A 22,585-nucleotide genomic window follows, 5' to 3' on the forward strand; every position below is an offset into this window, starting at 1 on the left:
CTCTTCAGAAGTTATCTTGAACATTTTATCTTCCAGCTCACTGATTCGTCCTTTTGCTTCAGATATTCTGCTATTGATTCCTTCTAGAGCACTTTTAATTTCAGCAATTGTATTGTTTGTCTCTGTATGTTTATTCATTAATTCTTCTACATCTTTAATTGATTCTTGCATTTTCTCAATTTTGTTTTCAAGGTTTTTGATCATCTTTCCTATCACTATTCTGAATTGTTTTTCAGGTAGTTTGCCTATTTCCTCTTCATTTATTTGGACTTCTGTGTTTCTACTTTGTTCCTTCATTTGTGCAGTTTTTCTCTGCCTTTTCAATATTTTTTTTTAACTTATTGTGTTTGAGGTCTCCTTTTCCCAGGCTTCAAGGAAAGTTGAATTCTTTCCTTGAAGAAGATTGAATTCTTTCTTCCTTTTGGTTTCTGCACTCCTAAGGTTGGTCCAGTGGTGTTTGTGAGTTTCCTACAGAGTGAGATTTGTGCTTTGTTTTTGTTTGTTCGTTTGTTTTTCCTCTGATGGGCAAGACTGAGTGAGGCGGTAATCCTGTCTGCTGATGACTGGGTTTGTATTTTTGTTTTGTTTGTTGTTTAGATGAGGTGTCCTGCCCAGGGTGCTACTGGTGGTTGGGGATGCTGGGTCTTGTATTCAAGTGGTTTTCGTTGTGTGAGTTCTCACTATCTGATACTCCCTATAGTTAGTTCTCTGGTAGTCTAGCGTCTTGGAGTCAGTGCTGCCACTGCAAAGGCTCAGGGCTTGGTCTCTGGTCAGGAATGAAGATTCCACACATGGTTTGTTATGGCATTAAGTGCAATTAAAACAAATATCCAAAAATGAGGATCCAAAGATGAACCCTCAGACAAATGGCAGTTACAAAATCAAGCAGTTCAGTTCAGTCGCTCAGTCATGTGTGACTCTCTGTGACCCCATGGACTGCAGCATGCTAGGCCTCTCTGTCCATCACCAACTCTCAGAGTTACTCAAACTCATGTCCATTGAGTCAGTGATGCCATCTAACCATCTCATCCTCTGTCGTCCGCTTCTCCTCCCGCCTTCTATCTTTCCCAGCATCAGGGTCTTTACCAATGAGTCAGTTCTTTGCATCAGGTGGCCAAAGTATTGGAGTTTCAGCTTCAACATCAGTCCTTCTAATGAATATTCGGGACCGATTTCCTTTAGGATGGACTGGTTGCATCTCCTTGCTGTCCAAGGGACTCTCAAGAGTCTTCTCCAACACTATAGTTCAAAAGCATCAATTCTTCGGTGCTCAGCTTTCCTTATAGTCCAACTCTCATATCCATACATGACTACTGGAAAACCACAGCCTTGACTAGATGGACCTTTGTCGTCAAAGTAATGCCTCTGCTTTTTAATATGCTGTCTAGGTTTCTCATAACTTTTCTTCCAAGGAGTAAGTGTCTTTTAATTTCATGGCTGCAGTCACCATCTGCAGTGATTTTGGAGCCCCAAAAGATAAAGTCTGTCACTGTTTCCCCATCTATTTCCCATGAGGTGATGGGACCAGATGCCATGATCTTAGTTTTCTGAATGTTGAGCTTCAAGCCAGCATTTTCACTCTCCTCTTTCACTTTCATCAAGAGGTTCTTTAGTTCTTTGCTTTCTGCCATAAGGGTGGTGTCACCTGCGTATCTGAGGTTATTGATATTTCTCCCAGCAATCCTGATTCCAGCTTTTGTTTCATACAGTCCAGCATTTTTCATGATGTACTCTGCATATAAGTTAAATAAAGATGGTGACAATATACAGCCTTGACATACTCCTTTCCCTATTTGGAACCAGTCTGTTGTTCGATTTCCATTTGTAACTCTTGTTTCCTGACCTACAAACAGATTTCTCAAGAGGCAGGCCCATTTTTTGATTGGGTCATTTATTTTTCTGGAATTGAGCTGCAGGAGTTGCTTGCATATTTTTGAGATTAATCATTTATCTGTTGCTTCATTTGCTATTATTTTCTCCCATTCTGAAGGCTGTCTTTTCACCTTGCTTATAGTTGCCTTTGTTGTGCAAAAGCTTTTAGGTTTCATTAGGTCCCATTTGTTTATTTTTGCTTTTATTTCCAATATTCTGGGAGGTGGGTCATAGAGGATCCTTCTGCGATTTATGTCGGAGAGTGTTTTGCCTACGTTCTCCTCTAGGAATTTTATAGTTTCTGATCTTACATTTAGATCTTTAATCCATTTTGAGTTTATTTTTGTGTATGGTGTTAGAGAGTGTTCTAGTTTCATTCTTTTACAAGTGGTTGATCAGTTTTCCCAGCATCACTTGTTAAAGAGATCATCTTTTTCCATTGTATATCCTTGCCTCCTTTGTCGAAGATAAGGTGTCCGTAGGTACGTGGATTTATCTCTGGGCTTTCTATTCTGTTCCATTGATCTATATTTCTGTCTTTGTGCCAGTACCATACTGTCTTGATGACTGTGGCTTTGTAGTAGAGCCTGAAGTCAGGCAGGTTGATTCTTCCAGTTCCATTCTTCTTTCTCAAGATTACTTTGGCTATTCGAGGTTTTTTGTATTTCCATACAAATTGTGAAATTATTTGTTCTAGTTCTGTGAAAATTACCGTTCGTAGCTTGATAGGGATTGCACTGAATCTATATGTTGCTTTGGGTAGTATAGTCATTTTCACAATATTGATTCTTCCACTCCATGAACACGGTATATTTCTCCATCTATTTGTGTCCTCTTTGATTTCTTAAATCAGTGTTTTATAGTTTCATATATATAGGTCTTTCTTTTCTTTAGGTAGATATACTCCTAAGTATTTTATTCTTTTTGTTGCAATGGTGAGTGGTATTGTTTCCTTAATTTCTCTTTCTGTTTTCTCAGTGTTCGTGTATAGGATGCAAGGGATTTCTGTGTGTTAATTTTATATTCTGCAACTTTACTATATTCATTGATTAGCTCTAGTGATTTTCTGGTAGAGTCTTTAGGGTTTTCTATGTAGAGGATCATCTCATCTGCAAACAGTGAGAGTTTTAATTCTTCTTTTCCCATCTGGATTCCTTTTATTTCCTTTTCTGCTCTGATTGCTGTGGCCAAGACTTCCAAAACTATGTTGAATAGTAGTGGTGAGAGTGGGCACCCTTGTCTTGTTCCTGACTTTAGGGGAAATGCTTTCAATTTTTCACCATTGAGGATAATGTTTGCTGTGGGTTTGTCATATATAGCTTTTATTATGTTGAGGTATGTCCCTTCTATTCCTGCTTTCTGAAAAGTTTTTATCATAAATGGATGTTAAATTTTGTCAAAGGCTTTTTCTGCATCTATTGAGATAATCATATGGTTTTTACCTTTCAATTTGTTAATGTGGTGTATTACATTGATTGATTTGCAGATATTAAAGAATCCTTGCATTCCTGGGATAAAGCCCACTTGGTCATGATGTATGATCTTTTTAATATGTTGTTGGATTCTGTTTGCTAGAATTTTGTTAAGGATTTTTGCATCTATATTCATAAGTGATACTGGCCTGTAGTTTTCTTTTTTTGTGGCATCTTTGTCTGGCTTTGGTATTAGAGTGATAGTGGCCTCATAGAATGAGTTTGGAAGTTTACCTTCTGCTATTTTCTGGAAGAGTCTGACTAAGATAGGTGTTAGCTCTTCTCTAAATTTTTGGTAGAATTCAGCTGTGAAGCCATCTGGTCCTGGGCTTTTGTTTGCTGGAAGATTTCTGATTACAGTTTCAATTTCTGTGCTTGTGATGGGTCTGCTAAGATTTTCTATTTCTTCCTGGTTCAGTTTTGGAAAGTTATACTTTTCTAAGAATTTGTCCATTTCTTCCAAGTTGTTCATTTTATTGGCATGTACCTGCTGGTAGTACTCTCTCATGATCCTTTGTATTTCAGTGTTTTCTGTTGTGATCTCTTCATTTTCATTTCTAATTTTGTTGATTTGGTTCTTCTCCCTTTGTTTCTTGATGAGTCTGGCTAACGGTTTATCAATTTTATTCACCTTTTCTGAAAACCAGCTTTTAGCTTTGTTGATTTTTGCTATGGTCTCTTTTGTTTCTTTTGCATTTATTTCTGCCCTAATTTTTAAGATTTATTTCCTTCTACTAACCCTGGGGTTCTTCATTTCTTCCTTCTCTAGTTGCTTTAGTTGTAGAGTTAGGTTACTTATTTGACTTCTTTCTTGTTTCTTGCGGTAAGCCTGTATTGCTATGAACCTTCCCTATAGCACTGCTTTTACAGTGTCCCATGGGTTTAGAGTTGTTGTGTCTTCATTTTCATTCATTTCTATGCATATTTTGTTTTCTTTTTTGATTTCTTCTGTGATTTGTTGGTTATTCAGAAGCGTGTTTTTTAGCCTCCATATGTTGGCATTTTTAATAGTTTTTTTCCTGTAATTGAGATCTAATCTTACTGCATTGTGGTCAGAAAAGATGACTGGAATGATTTCAATTTTTTTGAACTTACCAAGGCTAGGTTTATGGCCCAGGATGTGATCTATTCTGGAGAAGGTTCCGTGTGCACTTGAGAAAAAGGTGAAATTGATTTTTTTTCGGGTGAAATGACCTATAGATATCAATTAGGTCTAGCTGGACCATTGTGTCATTTAAAGTTTGTGTTTCCATAAGGAAGCTGTGGTACATATACACCATGGAATATTACTCAGCCGTTAAAAAGAATTCATTTGAATCAGTTCTAATGAGATGGATGAAACTGGAGCCCATTATACAGAGTGAAGTAAGCCAGAAAGATAAAGAACATTACAGTATACTAACACATATATACGGAATTTAGATAGATGGTGGTGACAACCCTATATGCAAAACAGAAAAAGAGACACAGAAGTACAGAACAGACTTTTGAACTCTGGGGGAGAACGTGAGGGTGGGATGTTTTGAAAGAACAGCATGTATACTATCTATGGTGAAACGGACCACCAGCCCAGGTGGGATGCATGAGTCAGGTGCTCTTGCCTGGTGCACTGGGAGGACCCTGAGGAGTCGGGTGGGGAGGGAGGTGGGAGGGGGGATCGGGATGGGGAATGCGTGTAACTATATGGCTGATTCATGTCAATGTATGACAAAACCCACTGAAATGTTGTAAAGTGATTGGCCTCCAACTAATAAAATAATATTTAAAAAAAAAAAAAAAAAAAAAAAAATAAAGTTTGTGTTTCCTTGTTAATTTTCTGTTTAGTTGATCTATCCATAGGTGTGAGTGGGGTATTAAAGTCTCCCACTATTATTGTGTTATTGTTAATTTCCCCTTTCATTCTTGTTATCATTTGCCTTACATATTGTGGTGCTCTTATGTTGGGTGCATATATATTTATAATTGTTATATCTTCTTCTTGGATTGATCCTTTGATCATTATGTAGTGTCCTTCTTTGTCTCTTTTCACAGCCTTTATTTTAAACTCTATTTTATCTGATATGAATATTGCAACTCCTGCTTTCTTTTGGTCTCCGTTTGTGTGAAATATTTTTTTCCAGCCCTTTGCTTTCAGTCTGTATATGTCCCTTGTTTTTAGGTGGGTCTCTTGTAGACAGCATATATAGGGGTCTTGCTTTTGTATCCGTTCAGTCAGTCTTTGTCTTTTGGTTCGGGCATTCAACCCATTTACATTTAAGGTAATTATTGATAAGAATGATCCCATTGCCATTTGCTTTGTTGTTTTGGGTTCTCTTTCATACAACCTTTCTGCATTTCCTGTCTAGAGAAGATCCTTTAGCATTTGTTGAAGAGCTGGTTTGGTGGTGCTGAATTCTCTCAGCTTTTGCTTGTCTGTAAAGCTTTTGAATTCTCCCTCATATCTGAATGAGATCCTTGCTGGGTACAGCAATCTAGGTTGTAGGTTATTCTCTTTCATTACTTTAAGTCTGTCCTGCCATTCCCTTCTGGCCTGAAGAGTTTCTATTGAAAGATCAGCTGTTATCCTTATGGGAATCCCCTTGTGTGTTATATGTTGTTTCTCCCTTGCTGCTTTTAATATTTTTTCTTTGTGTTTGATTTTTGTTAACTTGATTAATATGTGTCTTGGGGTGTTTCACCTTGGGTTTATCCTGTTTGGGACTCTCTGGGTTTCTTGGACTTGTGTGACTATTTCCTTCCCCATTTTAGAGAAGTTTTCAGCTATTATCTCCTCGAGTATTTTCTCATGGCCTTTCTTTTTGTCTTCTTCTTCTGGGACTCCTATGATTTGAATGTTGGGGCATTTCACATTGTCCCAGAGGTCCCTGAGGTTGTCCTCATTTCTTTTGATTCTTTTTTCTTTTTTCCTCTCTGCTTCATTTATTTCCACCGTTTTATCTTCTACCTCATTTATCCTAATTTCTGCTTCTGTTATTCTACTGTTAGTTTCCTCTAGAGTGTTTTTTCTCTCATATGCTGCATTATTCATTTTTAATTGACTCTTTTTTACTTCTTCTAGGTCTTTGGTAAACTTTTCTTGCATCTTCTCAATCTTTATCTCCAGGCTATTTATCTGTAACTCCATTTTGTTTTTAAGATTTTGGATCATTTTTATTATCATTATTCCAAATTCTTTTTCAGGTTGATTCCCTATCTCCTCCTCTTTTGCTAGGCTTGGTGGGTATTTTTCATGTTCCTTTACCTGCCGGGTATTTCTCTGCCTTTTCATCTTATTTAGAGTGCTCTGTTTGGGGTGGCCTTTCTGTATTCTGGTAGTCTGTGGGTCCTTTTTATTGTGGAGGTTTCTCCCAGTGGGTGGGGTTGGGCATTTGGCTTGTCGAGGTTTGCTGGTTAGGGAAGCTTGCGTCGGTGTTCTGGTGGGTGGAACTGGATTTCTTCTCTCTGGAGTGCAATGGAGTGTCTAGTAGTGAGTTTTGAGATGGGTCTATGGGTTTGGTGTCACTTTGGGCAGCCTGTATATTGACGCTCAGGGCTATGTTCCTATATTGCTAGAGAATTTGCGTGGTATGTCTTGCTCTGGAACTTATTGGCTCTTGGGTGGTGGTTGGTTTCAGTGTAGGTATGGAGGCTTTTGGATGATCTCTTATTAATTAATGTTCCCTGTAGTCAGGAGTTCTCTGGTGTTCAGGTTTTGGGCTTAAGCCTCTTGCCTCTGGATTTCAGTCTTATTCTTCCAGTAGCCTCAAGACTTCTCCATGCATACAGCACTGATAATAAAACTTCTAGGTTAATGGTGAAGGGAATCTCCATAGTAAGTGACACCCAGAGAGGTTCACAGAGTTCCATGAAGAAGAGGAGAGGGAGGAAGGAGATAGAGGTGAACAGGAGGAGAAAAGGGGGGATTCAAGAGGAGAGAGACAGATCTAGGCAGTACTCTGTTCCCTAAGTGTTCTCCATAGCCCAGAACACCCAAAGAGATTCACAGAACTGGATTAAGAAGAGAAGGGGGAGGGAGGAAATAGAGGTGATCTGGGGGAGAAAAAGGATAGTCAAAAGGGGGAGAGAGTGATCAAACTAGTAATCACACTCCTGAGTAAAAATGGGTACTTAAGGTTGGATTCCTATTGTCCAAATTGATATAAAATACTGAAAAACAAAGATTAAAAATGTAGAGTAGATTTTAGACTCTTAAAAATACAATATTAGAAAAAACAAAAACAAAAAATTTAAGAAAAATATATGAAGTTTGCTTTAAAAATAGGGTCCTTTTTTTTTTTTTTGCCAGGTTATAGTGGGTTATAAAAAGGAAAATTAAGGAGTAATAGAGGAGTAACAGAGGACTTAAAAAAAAGAAAGAAGAAAAAAAGGTTTTTTTAAATAAAAAATAATAATAATAGTAAAAATATATCTAGGAATTTCTCTGGAGCTGTTGCGGGCAGTGTGGGTTCGGTTCAATTCCAGATAGTTCCTTGGTCCAGCTTACACTTCTCAATATCTATAGGCCCCTTCTAGTGTAATCAATGTTAACTACAGGGATTTTAATCTGTTGCACCTGTCACTTCTCCCATCCAAGTACTAACCAGGCCCGACCCTGCTTAGCTTCCGAGATCAGGCGCGTTCAGGGTGGTATGGCCGTAGACGCACCTGTCACTTCTCAAGCAGTTCCCTTTGTTTATTTGGCTTCTGTTTGCAGGTCTCTTCAGTATCTAATTTCCACCCTGACACAAAGTGGCGGAGGTGTTCTCTTGTTTAGGTTCGCTTGTTCAGTCGTGCTGTGGGGAGGGAGGGGCACTGCAGACAAACATCACTGGTGTGTGTGGGGAGTGCTCGCAGTGTTCCGGCCACACTGGGTTTGCCCCTGCTCAGAGCATGTGTGCTTTCCCTGTCTACACTGCTCAGGCTCCAGGCTGCTTTACAGGAAGCGGGTCCTGAGTTGCATGCACTTCCCAGGCCTAAGCCGCTCAGGTTCAGGTTCTCGGGTACTCCACAAAGGCCCAGACTCATTTGGGCCTGCGTTTTGTGCCTTCCCCATTGGAGCTGCTCAGGCAACCAGGAGCTTGACGAGCGCACTCTCCCCAGGTGCAGTGCGCCTTATTTCCTCCACGGTCCCAGCCTCAGTTTCCAGGCGCGCCAGTCCGGTGTGTCTTGTGTCTCTTCTGGGGAGCTGATCTCTGGCTGCGACCCTCCTGGCAGATGTCAACCCTCCAGAATCTCAGGAAGCCTTAGGTTAGATGCTGGAAACCTGTTTGCAGTTTGGTAGGGGATGCTGTCTCTGGGGCCGAGTTTGCCCCTTCCCCTCTCTCCTGTCTCGGCCTCCGGTGGGGGATGGGCCAGTACCAGCCGGCTAGCTCTTCTCTGCTATTTGCTCAGTCCTTTGTTCTGGGAACGTGCGGGTAGTGCTTAGGGCTTTTCCCAGGTTAATTCTCTCTCTCTCTTGCTATCCCGCAGTTTAAGTTGCTGTCTCACGTTAGCTCCCTCCGATTGCCCTCAGTGCATTCAGGCCTGGTCCTTACCCTAAGCAGTGCCACCCCCTCCTCTCCATTCAGCCCCCACTTGCTGGTGGCTGATGTGAGCGTCTGGGGTACTTTTCTGCTGGGAGTTGCTTTTAGGCATGTAATCTGTGGGTTTTATTTATTTTTCCTCCCAGTTAGGTTGCCCTCTGAGTTTCGAAAACTTCCCCCAGACCCGCCAGTGAGAGGATTTCCCAGTGTTTGGAAACTTCCTCTTTAAGACTCCCTTCCCAAGATGAATCTCCTTTCCTAACTCTATTGTCTCTCTTATTATCATTTCTATTTTGTCCTACCTCCTTTCGAAGGCAATGGGCTGCTTTTCTGGGTGCCTGATGTCCTCTGCTAGCAATCAGAAGTTGTTTTGTGGAGTTTGCTCAGCCTTCAAATGATCTTTCAATGAATTTGTGGTGGAGAAAGTGTTCTTCCCATCCTATTCCTCCGCCATCTTAGCTCCTCCTCTGTTATTTTGTTTTGATTGCTTTCTTTATTGCCCACTTGGCACCTTGCTTTAGTTTTATTTTCCAGTTTCCCCTTTAGTTAGTTTTTTTCTTAACTGTTAAATACAATTTCTCATTTCCTTTGTTCACCGAGTCAATCTATTCTACTTTATTTTTGTTGAACTGTTTTCACTTTGTTTATGTGTATATTCCATTATTTTAATTATTATTTGCCTGATTTTGATGCTAGTAAAGTAATGCTCAAAATTCTCCAAGACAGGATTCAACAGTACATGAACCATGAACTTCCAGATGTCCAATCTGGTTTTAGAAAAAGCAGAGGAACCAGAGATCAAATTGCCAATATGCATTGGGTTATCAGAAAAGCAAGAGAGTTCCAGAAAACATCTATTTCTGCTTTATTGACTATGCCAAAGCCTTTGACTGTGTGGATCACCACAAACTGGAAAATTCTTAAAGACGTGGGAATACCAGACCACCTGACCTGCCAGACATTTCTCCAAACAAGACATACAGATGGCTAACAAACACAGGAAAAGATGCTCAACATCACTCATTATCAGAGAATTGCAAATCAAAACTACAATGAGATACCAGTCAGGATGGCTGCTATCCAAAAGTCTGCAAGCAATAAATGCTGGAGAGGGTGTGGAGAAAAGGGAACCCTCTTACACTGTTGGTGGGAATGCAAACTAGTACAGCCGCTATGAAGAACAGTGTGTAGATTCCTTAAAAAACTGGAAATAAAACTGCCATATGACCCAGCAATCCCACTCCTGGGCATACACACCGAGGAAACCAGATCTGAAAGAGACACATGCACCCCAATGTTCATCACAGCACTGTTTATGATAGCCAGGACATGGGAGCAACCTAGATGCCCATCAGCAGACGAATGGATAAGGAAGCTGTGCTACATATACACCATGGAGTATTACTCAGCTATTAAAAAGAATTTATTTGAATCTGTTCTAATGAGATGGATGAAACTGGAGCCCATTATACAGAGTGAAGTAAGCCAGAAAGATAAACACCAATACAGTATACTAATGCATATATATGAAATTGAGAAAGATGATAACGATAACCCTATTCGCAAAACAGAAAAAGAGACACAGATGTACAGAACAGACTTTTGGACTCTATGGGAGAAGGCGAGGGTGGGATGTTTTGAGAGAATAGCATTGAAACATGTATATTATCAAGGGTGAAACAGATCACCAGCCCAGGTTGGATGCATGAGACAAGTGCTTGGGGCTGGTGCACTGGGAAGACACAGAGGGATGGGATTGGAAGGGAGGCGGGAGGGGGGGATCGGGATGGGGAACACATGTAAATCCATGGCTGATTCATGTCAATGTATGGCAAAAACCACTACAATATTGTAAAGTAATTAGCCTCCAACTAGTAAAAGTAAATGAAAAAAAAAAAAGAAGAAGAAAACAAAATAACAGATATGAGGAAAGGAAAGAAAGATAAGAAAGAATAGTTATGCAAAGTTAAATATAGGTAGATGAAGAAGATTTATATACATTAAAAATTAATTACAAGGGGAAAAGAGCAATAGGAAAGGAAGCAAAGGAATAAATGTAGAAAATAATATAATAGGTTTAAAAAATTAATAATATTATGAAAAAGAGACAAGAAAAACAGCCAAAGAAAGAAAAAAGAAAAGAAAAACTCCACAGAACTGCAAAAGCCCAACATAGAGGCAGAGGTTTATAACAATAGAAAGTGTGACTGAGTATATACATATATACCCATAAGCAAAATCAAAACAGTCCAACAAAAATAAAGTAGAATAGATTGACCTGGTGAAGAAAGGAAGCCAAAAATTATATCTATCAGAACAAAACTAATTAAAGCACCCACTGGAAAAGAGAACTAAATCAAGGTGTCAGTTGGGCAATAAAGCAATGAAAATAAAACTAAGAAATATGTTGAGTGGAAAGGAGAGAAAGTAAAGAAACAAAGGCTAGATATGCAAAGTTAAATAGAGGTAGATAAAGATTTATATATGTTAAAGATTAACTGCAAGGGGGAAAGGACAGTAGGAAAAGCAAACAAAGGAATAAATGTAGAAAAAAATAATAATAGGTTTAAAAAATAAATATTAAAGTTTAAAGAAGAGAAAAGAATAAAGAGGAAAACTCCACAGAATTGGAGTTTTTGCACAAGACTGCAAAAGCCCAGTGTAAAGGCAGAGGTTTATGACAACAGTAAAAAATGTGACTGAGGAAAAAAAAAAGCTCCAAAGCTTAATTGGATTTCTTAATGCCAATAAAATTGACCACTACAACAGAGGGGGGGAAAGGTTGAGGGGGGGAAGAAAAAAGAATCCAAAAGAATCTACAGAACAAGTCAAAACATAAGAAGAATAAATGCTTTTCTTGAGTCACTGCTGTCAGAGTCCTTTCCCTCGCTGGGAGTCACAGTCCACCTTACCTCCCTAGGATGCTCTCCAACACTGTGCTGATCTCTGGACCTGCTGTGGGGGCAGCTCAGGTTCTAATCTAGTCCTACCCCTGTGTGTTCTTGCCTCCAATGTCCACAGCTATCAGAACTAGTGAGTTTTCTTTTGTGGGAGCTCTCAATGGCCTTTTATATATGCCATAGACACAGAGTCTGCCTAGTAGACCGTGTGGGTTTAATCTGCAGGTATATAGCTGGTGGGAAGGTTTTGGTCTTCTTCCTTAGCCACACTGCCCCTGGCTTTCAATTGTGGTTTTAGTTCCACCTCTACATGTGGTTTGTTCACTGGGGTTTAGCTCCTGAGGCTACCCTGGAGGGCTTGGGTTTGCCCCTGTGAGGGCCAGGTGTGGAGGTGGTGCAGTTGCTTGGGTTGCAAGGGTTCTGGCAGCACCAGGTACTCGGGGGGGTTGGCGGCTAGGGAAGTAGGAAATATAGTATGGTAACCAGTATTGGCCAATACGCTCCAGTATTCTTGCCTGGAGATCCCCCCTCTCTGACAGAGAAGCCTGGCAGACCACAGTCTGCTGCTGCTGCTGCGGCTAAGTCACTTCAGTCCTGTCCGACTCTGTGCGTCCCCATAGATGGCAGCCCACCAGGCTCTCCCGTCCCCGGGATTCTTCAGGCAAGAACACTGGAGTGGGTTGCCACTTCCTTCTCCAATGCATGAGAGCGAAAAGGGAAAGTGAAGTAGCTTAGTCGTGTCAGACCCTCAGCGGCCCCATGGACTGCAGCCTGGAAGGGGATTTTCCAGGCAAGAGTACTGGAGTGGGGTGCCATTGCCTTCTTCGGGCCACAGTCTACAAGGTTGCAAAGAGTCAGACACGACCCGAGAGACCCTGGGCGCATAGACACAGACTTTTTGCCTGTGGCAGCTCTGCCCCAGTGAGAGTTAAGCGTGAAGATGGCACAGCTGCTTGACTTGTGGAGACCCTGGCAGCACCAAGTGTGCAGGGACATGGAATGCCTCTGCCACAGGAGTTATGGTCCAGTCAGAGTCTTTCTCAAGCCTGTTGTAGCTGGCGACCAGAAGGCCTCTTTGGCCAGTCGTTCTCTGTAGCTCCACCCATTCAGTCACTTGGAAGGCTCCCTCGCCTGGGGTCCTTCTCTGTTGTTCCGCGAGTCAGGCACATAGAGGGGCCCCCTGGTCGGGGTCCTACTCTGTAGATCGATGCGTCAGGCACTTAAAGGGGCATCCTGGGTGGGACCCTACTTTGTAGTTCAGTGTGTCAGGCGTTTGATGGGCCAGCCTCGCTATTGTTCAGCTGCTGATGCTGGTGTGTGGGGCGAGAGAGGCTATGGTGATGGGCTCCATCCCCTGTGTGACTCAGCAGTATTGCCTTGCTTCCATGGCTGCCTGGCTTTCCTCCACCGGCATTTCCCACTACGATCTCCTCCCTCACATCCCCTCAGTCCGTCTTTCCACTGTCAACATCAGCCCTCGCCCTGGGATTGCTCCACAATCCCTAAACTTCAGCTCCCAGCTGCTGCTCCTTCTAGGGGACCAGCGTTCCTGTCCGGGGTATGTATGACTGCGACAAGGACTGTCTGATTCTCATTCCATTTAGACTGCCACAGATCAGCTGTTTGACTCTCAGCCTTAAGAGTTTCTCCTCTAACTCAGACAATTGCCTTGATGTGGGGATAACACCCCTGCTTTGGTTCCCCCTCCTGCCGAGGGCAGGTCCAGTCCTACTAACACTCCTGTTTTTCCTCCTAGTTCCTTCTTCCTACCAAGTTTTTTTGTGGTTCTATATATTCCTTTTCACTGGTCAGGTACTCCTGTCTGCTCTCGGTGTTCTCCATGCACTTCTGTGCCTCAGGTGTATTCCTGATGTATCCATGGAGAGAGATGTACTCCACATCCACCTACTCCTCCGCCATCTTGTTCTCTGAAGTTCATACCATTTTTATAAGTGGTGGAATGACGGTTTGGGCCTCGTCTGTCTCCAGAACCTACACTCCTAGCCGTTATACTTATGAAGAAGAAAGAGACATTTGTTGAACTATGTCAGCCCCTGTTAGGTGATATTAGGTGAAAACTATGCTTCGGTAGGCATTTTTGCATATTCAGACCATATTTATTTAACAAAAATGTGAAGATGACAATTGTAAAAATTAGAAGATAATACTCATCACAGTTACTACGCAGTAGACAATGTGATATTTTCCATTTTTTCTCCTTTTTGTTGTTCTTATAGATACGTGGTAGTAGCTCATGGTGGTTTTAAGCATAATTTCTCTGAAATCTTGATCTCTTTTCATCCAAATGTCCTTTTTTAAATCTCTATTTATTTACTTATCAAGCTGGATCTTTTTCCTGGGGAGTCTGCATTCTGGATTACACTGATTATGTCTCTGTTGTGCTGTGGTTCTATTCTTCTGGCTATCCTATTTCCTTTAAATTGATAAAATAGATGTACATATAGAGGCTTGCTCAGATTCAGATTTGTGGAAAGAGTACCTGAGATGTGGTGGTGTACTTCCTATAGCCCTATATCAGGAGCCTCTTCATTTCTGGTTGTCTTTCCTCCTGTGTCCTTGAGACTGATCACTTGGTGGGGGTGGGGTGGGGTGTTGTCAGTCTGATCCATCCATATGACATTTCCCATCTGCCTTTTAACTCATGTTTTCTTAGCCTCTTGAAATTTATGGCCTAGATCTATATTTCATTAATGGTTGCAAATGATAATGTTTTAATTCTATAATTCCATTTCCATTTATTAGCTGGAATTCTAAGACAAACTTTCCTTCATCAACTATGAGGTTACACTGATGTCTGGTTGACACAGAAGAGAAGAATTAACACTTAAATCTTTTGTATTAATTCTGATTTTCAAGATAAGTGAATTGTTTCTATGGGATCCTCCAGAAGTGAAAAATTGAGTTTTTTTTTCTTTTAGAGTGTCATCATGTGCTCTAGATGTTTATATACTTGATGTTTAAATCCACTGATGTTCAAACTGTTCTATTTTTGGACTGTGAGAGACTTTTGGTTGGCTTCTGAGTCTGTAGGTTGGCTGCTGTCTCTTTAACATGTGTTCTGATATGAGAGTTTGGTTCAGACTCATCTGCTACAATCCCCACTTAGTCCTAAAATCAGCCTTTTCTCCAAAGAAGGCCAGTTCCTTTTAGTGTGAAATGTGTCTAATTCAATCTGAGCAAGTAGAGTTGCTCTTTACCACTGGGTTGGTCATCGTTTCTTGTCCTTTTCAGTACCTGGAGTCAGTAATATGTATTTTATTTTTTAATGAGAATATATATCATCTTCCATCCTGAGCTGCTCCTCTGTCATCTTATAGGTAATCATTTTTATGAATTTGAGTTTTAACTTTCCATTTTAAAAGTATAATCAGGTTTGATGCATGATACAGGGTGCCCAGGGTTGGTGCACTGGGATGACCCAGAGGGATGGGATGGGGAGGGAGTTGGGAGGGGTGTTCAGGATGGGGAACACATGTACAGCCATGGCAGATTCAAGTCAATGTATGACAAAACCAATACAATGTTGTAAAGTAAAATAAATAAATAATAAAAAAATAAAAACTTATTCTTTAGAGATAAAAAAATAATAAAAACACTCATGCCAAAAAAAGTATAATCAATTACAATACACATATTTTTTTCTCTCACATTGCAAGGTAGATTGTTAACCACTGGACCACCAGGGAAGTCCCTAACTCACATTTAATAAAGAAATGTGATGTAGATGCTGGAGTAAGCAGGAGATGAAAACTATCTAATTGTCCTTTCATCCTCTTTATACACATATGATGGAGAAGGAAATGGCAACCCACTCCAGTATTCTTGCCTGGAGAGTCCATGCACAGAGGAGCCTGGCAGGCTGTACAGTCCATGGGGTCACAAAGAGTCAGACATGACTGAGTGACTGAGCACACAAAGTGCGTGTGTGTGTGTGAAATTAAAATCAGATACTCACTTTAAGGGAGTTTAGATAAATCAGGGCAACAACTTCATTTTCTTAGGATCAACAGTTAACTCTGGAATTGTTCTACAGTTTTTCACTTTTCATCTTGAATCTTCTGGGCTCTGCATGATTTAAAGTCTAAGGCTGACTTATTTGCACTTAGAGTGTTGTTCACTGTACTTTCAGAGTTGTCAGCTGCATAATTTTGAAGTTGTAATATTATTGAGATTTAAAACACATTTTGTGTGGAGAATATCTGAAGAATTGTTTGAAAACAAGAGAGACAGCATTTGCAAACTACCATTCAGCTACTGGGTTAGTATCCCTGGCTTGTGATACACACTTAATAACAAGTGAAGAGATTGGCCCATAATTTAAACAGCGAATTCATATAAAATTACAAATGAACAATAAGCATGTCAAAATATGCCCAAGCCACAGACAAGATGCAGATATAAATCTTGAGAATTCATACTGAGTGGAAAAAACAAGATGCAGAAGATGAGTAATGTGAGTCTTATTTTGGAAGAGATTCTGTGTGTGTTCAGGGTGTCAGGTGCCTTCACCATAGGCACACATCTGGCCGGGCTGGAAGGCATCATTCAGTGACCCTTTTGGGTCAGGGGGTAGGGTCATATTACTAAGACATGCAGGAGAATTTCATTTTATAGATGTACTTTCATACATTGCTTGAAATACTGTGTATTCAGGGAGAGTCTTTTAATAAAAATTTGAAAGCTGAATATACTTGCAATCAGATTTGGGAGAGTAATGTACACATACATTCATTACTACTTTGGAAAATCTTTTATTTTATTCAGTTACATGGAAAATGAAGTAGGAAAAAATAGAATTGAAAATGTCTCTGTCTGCACACATGTGTGTTTTGAGGTTTCCTTCAGCTCTATCACCCTAAGTACTGACACTCTCACAGCTGCAGCTTTATCTTCAGTTCAAAGCAAAGCTAGACTTCCAATCTCAGCTTTAGATTTCCTAGAAAATGATGGAAACAGGTAGATGACTGCCAGTAGGTTAAAAAATTCCATAAAACTCTAGCAGAAACCATTAGACCAATATCTGCACCTCCAATCTGTCCCTCTGGGCCTGGAACTCTCAGAGCTAGCTAGCATCCTGGATCCCGCTACCTGAAAACAGCCACCTTCACTTTTCTTTTTCCTTTTTTAGGAAAGGGAGTACATGTACCAAAAAGGAATAAATGTCATCAAATAGTTTGTTTACAAAGATATGAATTCTGTTTGGAAAATTCACATCTCTTAGCCGTCCGATTCGCTGGTGATTCTACATCGTGTTCAATATTGATTTCTCTCTTGTTAGTTGGCGGATCCCCACTATAGAGGGGTCCCTCTCAGAGGGCAGGGCATCCATTCTCCCATTACCCAACCCCTGTAGAGACAGCCCAGTCCATCTCACATCCTGTGTCAGCTCTGTATTCCTCTGCCCAGGACCCTGGACACAGCTGTTGAGATCCCTCTCGCATGCTCCATCTTCTCCCCGCTACCATTTCGCCCACCCACTGTCCCACTGCCAAGGCGCTACTGCCACCTGGTGTTTCATCGTGAGCAGTTCTCATCAGAGTCGTAAAGTATATGTTTTTACAGTCTTTGCCTAGAGAATTAATTCCATGCACAGAGGAGCCTGGCGGGCCACAGCCCATGGGCTCGCAGAGTCGAACACGGCTGAGCAACTAACCCTTTATACTTAGCATTTTTTTTCAGACAGAATTAGAATAATTTTGTGCATAGGTTCAAAAGCTATGTTTTGAAAGAATTTGGGGTTTTTGTTTTTGATTTGCTTTGGTCCAAGGTGATCCTTTTTTGTCTGGAATTTTGATGATGGCGGTACATTGTTGCCACCTCGTGACAGAAACCTCGTGAACTGCAACTTGAACACCGTGAAGCAGAAAGATGGGAGGGAGGGGCTGTGACCCAGGCAAGCAGTACGGAGCTTTCTGGAAGTCTTGGTGGAAAGGGGGCAGTCCCAGATATCCAGGCAGAAAGTACAGCCTTCTATGGTGAAGAAAAAGTTTCATGGGAGTGGAAGTAAAAGATTATTTAAACATATTACTCTTGATTTAAAAAAAATAAAATTGCACATATTACTCTTGGAAACCTCTGGATAAATAGCTAGAGATCTTATTAGCCAAAATGGAATAAGTCCACGTATAACCTTTGTAATCTTCTTTTGCACTTTTATGGCCATCTTTTCACATAAATTTATTTCTATGACATATTTTTAATATTTTTATAAAATTTCATTTTTCAGTATTGATTATTGCATCATATGATGCTCTAAACTATTTCACTAGTACCCAAGTAGGGGAAATTTAGTGCCCTGACCATACTTCCTGTGACAAACAATAGTATACTTAACACCCTTGCCTATATATATATACACATATATCTTTGAAATATTTCATAATTTTTTTAAAATGTCATTTATAAACCATGAAAAATGTAACATTTCATATTTACATAACACTGGAAATATTCCTAACATCATTGTGAGAAAGTGCCTGTTTCTCCACACATTAGAGATCACGCGAATCATTGCTTTTTGTGTAGGCAACAAACCATTTCTCATTGTTTTGATCATCACTTGTTTTTGCTGCTTGTCTAGAATTCCATCATAATGTTGGTGAAAATAGGCAATAAACAGCCTATAATGGAAACAGAAAAGAGTTTTTTTTTTTTTTTTTGAGTCAAACTGAGGACTGTAGCGTAGAGGACAGAAGCATAGTTTTTGGCACAGATTCATATTTTGTCAGAACAAAGAACTTTAAATAACTGAGGGATACATTCCTTCAAGATTTCAAAGAATAACAACAACAACAACAAACAGATTAGCAGATACTCAGCAAGTCAGTATGGCCTTGGCAGCTGAGAAGGGAGTCTTAGCATCAAAGGAGTACCAGCATTAGCATCCCAGGAAGGGAGGCTTTGGAGCTTTATTTTTAACAGGGACATCCGTTACTTCTGGTCAGTGTATCTTTTTGTTTAATAATTAAAGCAGATGTACAATGCATGTTTGAAAGGCCACAAAGGCTGTAGTTAGCGCAAAATTCAGATTAACTCATGTATACGTGAGAATGACTTCCCTATACCTCAATACATGAGAATTTCTTTTATCATTATGGATGTGACATAATTCTCACAACCTTGTGTTACATAGAGTGTTTTTGATATTCCCTACTAACACTGGGAATGACATCTTCTCAGTGTCTGTATACTGCTAAAGGACACATTCCTCATAGATATGTGCACAGTGAGCTGACTGTGTTTTCTTTGAGTCTAGAAAAGCGTTTTGGGACAATTCTAGTATTATGATAACAGAACCAGTTTGGTATGTGAGTGTGTCTGTGTGTGTGTGTTTGCATGTGTGCACGTGCACAGGCAGCCACATTTCCTTCTGATTCCTTCTGTGCCTTCATGACGTTGCTTCCTATTTGGTCTCCCTTTCTATACTCAGACCCAGAAGTGAAGCTAGGGAATTACCAGAATGGTCGTCTTTATAACAAGCCCTAATCACCATCCTTAACTACATCCTGAATGTTCACTTCTGAAAAAGAAATTGTTGGTGCAAAGGGTGTGCAACTCTATGTGCCTTTGAGAAGGCCTGCCATACTGATACCCGGAAAGATAGTTCCAGTATAATCTCCCCAGAGTGGAATCACATGAGAAAGGCCACAGTTACGTGCAGGAAGTAGTAAGGCTGGAACCATGTCATAGAGGCCAGCCCTGGATCCTATCATAAACCCAGTTTCAAGTCACCACCACAGTGGGAAGATACAGAGGTGACCATATGTAAATTAAACTTCACACACAAGGGTGACCTAAAATAATCTGTGGGAGAAAAGCATTGCTTAGAGGAACAGAGGACACAGAGTCAGCAGGCCTGGGATACAGGCACACATTTATGTAAATTAACATTTATATAAAACGTGACTTATGTAAAACATGTGCATCTAGACCTTTGTATAGAAAAGGTTTGTTGTTACTGTGGTAAAACAAGACCACACCATTACCATTAAAATTTTTTTTAATTTAATTTTATTTTTTGGCTGCACTGAATCTTCATTGCTGTGCGTGGGCTTTCTCTAGTTGTGGTGAGCAAGGGCTACTCTTTGTTGCAGTGTGTGGGCTCCTCATTAAGGTGGTTTCTCTTGTTGCAGAGCACAGGCTCTAGAGCATGTGTTCAGTGGTTGTGGCATAAGGGCTTTGTTGTTCCGGGACATATGGGATCTTCCCAGACCAGGGATTGAACACACGTCCCCTGCATTGGCAGGCAGATTCTTAACCACTGAACCATAGGGAAGTCCCAGTATTATACTTTTAACAACTTTTTTTGGGAATATAATTTACAGAGTACAAAGTCCACACACTTTCCACAAACGGTACAGTTTGATGATTTTTAGTAAACTGTGCAGAGTTGTACAACCATTATCATAGTTGAGCTTTAGATGTTCCATCACCCCCAAAAAGTCCTATAGTGGAGACCAGTATGGAGATTCCTTTAAAAACTAGAAATAAAACTGCCATATGACCCAGCAAGCCCACTACTGCACATATACCCTGAGATAACTGTAATTCAAAAAGACACCTGTACTCCAGTGTTCACTGCAGCACTATTTACAATAGCCAGGACAGGGAAGCAACCTAGATGTCCATCGACAGATGAATGGATTAAAGAATTGTGGTACATATATACAATGGATTATTACTAAGCCCTGAAAAAGAACGAATTCAAGTCAGCTCTAATGAGGTGGATGAACCTAGAACTTGTTATTCAGAGTGAAATAAGAAAGAGAAAAGCAAATATATTAATGCATGTATATGGAATCTAGAAAATTGGTACCAGTGAACCTATTTGCAGACCAGGAATAGAGATGGAGAATAGAGAACAGACTTGTGGACACGGGGCATGAGAGGGTAGGACGAAATGAGAAAGTAGCACTGAAGTATATACATTTCCATATGTAAAATAGGTAGCTAGTGGGGATTTGTTGTATAACACAGGAAGCCCAACCCGGTCCTCTGTGACAACCTAGAGGGTGGGATGGGGTGGGGAGTGGGAGGGAGATTCAAGAGAGAGGAGACATATGTATATTTATGGCTGATGCACACTGTTGTATGACAGAAACCAATTGAACATTGTAAAGCAATAACCCTCCAAGTAAAAAAGGGGGAAAAAAAAGTCCCATTGTGCTTGAATTCCATTAAAGCCCATAACCATCCCAACCCCGTGTTCTCTCCAAAGACTCATCTATTCTGGACATTTCATATGATGAAATGTCACACTATTCTCACTTCTAAAGAATAGAGTTATTCTTTATAACAAGCTCCACCTGTTTTTCTGATATGTGGTTTCTTTCACTTGACATACTGTTTTTCAAGGTTCATCCATTTTGTAGCATGTACTTCATTTCTTCACTTCTTTTTTGAAATTCTTTTCTTCATTTTACTTCAGTACTTCATTTCTTTTTTGTTGCTGAATAATACACTACATTTGATTTATCTATTCATTAATTGGTAGACATTTGAGTTGTTTCCGCTTTTGGCTATTATGAATAATGATGCTACATACATTCATGTACAAGTTTTTATGTGGACAAATGTTGTCATTTCTCTTGACTGTGTACCTAGAAATGCAATCGCTGGGTCATATGGTAACTGATTAACTGTTTGAGGAATTGACAGACTGTTTCCATGACCTTGACTATCTTGAAGAGTACAGGCATAGTCTGTGGTTGTGGGTTTTGAGAAAGAATACTACAGAGTTGAAGCGCCCTTCTCATCACAGCATATCTGGGAGGACATGGTACCTGCATGACATCGCTGAATCACTAGAATTGTTAAACCTTCATCACCGGGTTATGGTGGTGTTTGTTGAGTTTCTGCAGCATACAGTAGCTGTTTTCCATTCGCCTACTCTATTCCTTAGGTCACCAAGTCCACCCTGCCCTCAGAGGTGGGAGGCAGATTTCACGTTCACTTTATAGAGATAGGGTATCTACATGTACTATTTAGAATATAATATTATACTATATAATATTTAGAATATGTCTCCTCTCATTCATTTCATTATTAAATATTTATATAATTGTTTCTGTCAATATGGCTTCATTTTTTTTAAAGTCTGTATTTTATTTCATTTAGCATCATCCTATCCTTTTATTTTCCACTCTAGAATCTTTTGTTACTTGTCTTTATGTGTCATTTGACTAACAGGAATATGCAGTGATGTCAGCCCCCTCCCACCTGCATGTCCACTGGCCCAGGCAATCAGGAATTGTAGCCTGAGCTCCAGCCTTTGACTCCAAGTGTGGGAAAGTCATCCAGACTGAGTCAGTAGAAGACTTTCTGGTATGTTCAGATTTGTGTGGCACTTGTCTCTTGTTTGTTTGCTTGCTTGCTTTTAATCATGGATGGGCATGGACATGAATCTAGAGCTGCCAGTGAGCATACCTAGCCTTCCTTGGAGCAAATTACAAAAAGGATGGTGACCAGTTAAGGTCACAGGGTGGTGTTCTTTCATTTTCCTCAAAAAATTTGAGCACTGGGTTGTTTTTTTGTTTTGTTTTGTTTTCACTTTCAAGCACACATGTTGGACAGATAAATCCCACCATGTTAGCTTGGCATGATGAAAAGTACATCCCAGTTCAATGCCCAGTAAAATGGAATTGGTTCTTATTCCTTTCTTGATATTTCATCAAACTTTCTCTTTAATTGTGTGCATTGATTATCCATACTCTAAGGAGCATTAAGCATCTGTGTGTATGTGTGTGTGTGTGTGTGTGTGTGTGTGTGTGTGTGTGTGTGTGCGCGCGCACGCACACCCAACAAAAAGCAAAGGTAATTC

At 40.3% G+C, this 22,585-nt stretch overlaps 1 long non-coding RNA gene across 3 annotated transcripts in view; it reads left to right on the plus strand.

Moving 5' to 3' along the window:
* LOC136153257 (uncharacterized) overlaps positions 1-22,585 on the plus strand; it is a 51,407-nt gene that overhangs the window by 15,451 nt on the left and 13,371 nt on the right. The window contains exon 4 of one of the 3 annotated variants that reach the window (XR_010660379.1): positions 21,955-22,089. The exons of the other annotated variants lie outside the window; for them this stretch is intronic. This is a non-coding gene — a long non-coding RNA (uncharacterized lncRNA). The remainder of the gene's footprint in view (positions 1-21,954; positions 22,090-22,585) is intronic. 3 annotated transcript variants of the gene reach the window in all.

This window comes from Muntiacus reevesi, chromosome X (assembly GCF_963930625.1).
Source record: "Muntiacus reevesi chromosome X, mMunRee1.1, whole genome shotgun sequence".
Classification (NCBI taxonomy): domain Eukaryota; kingdom Metazoa; phylum Chordata; class Mammalia; order Artiodactyla; family Cervidae; genus Muntiacus; species Muntiacus reevesi.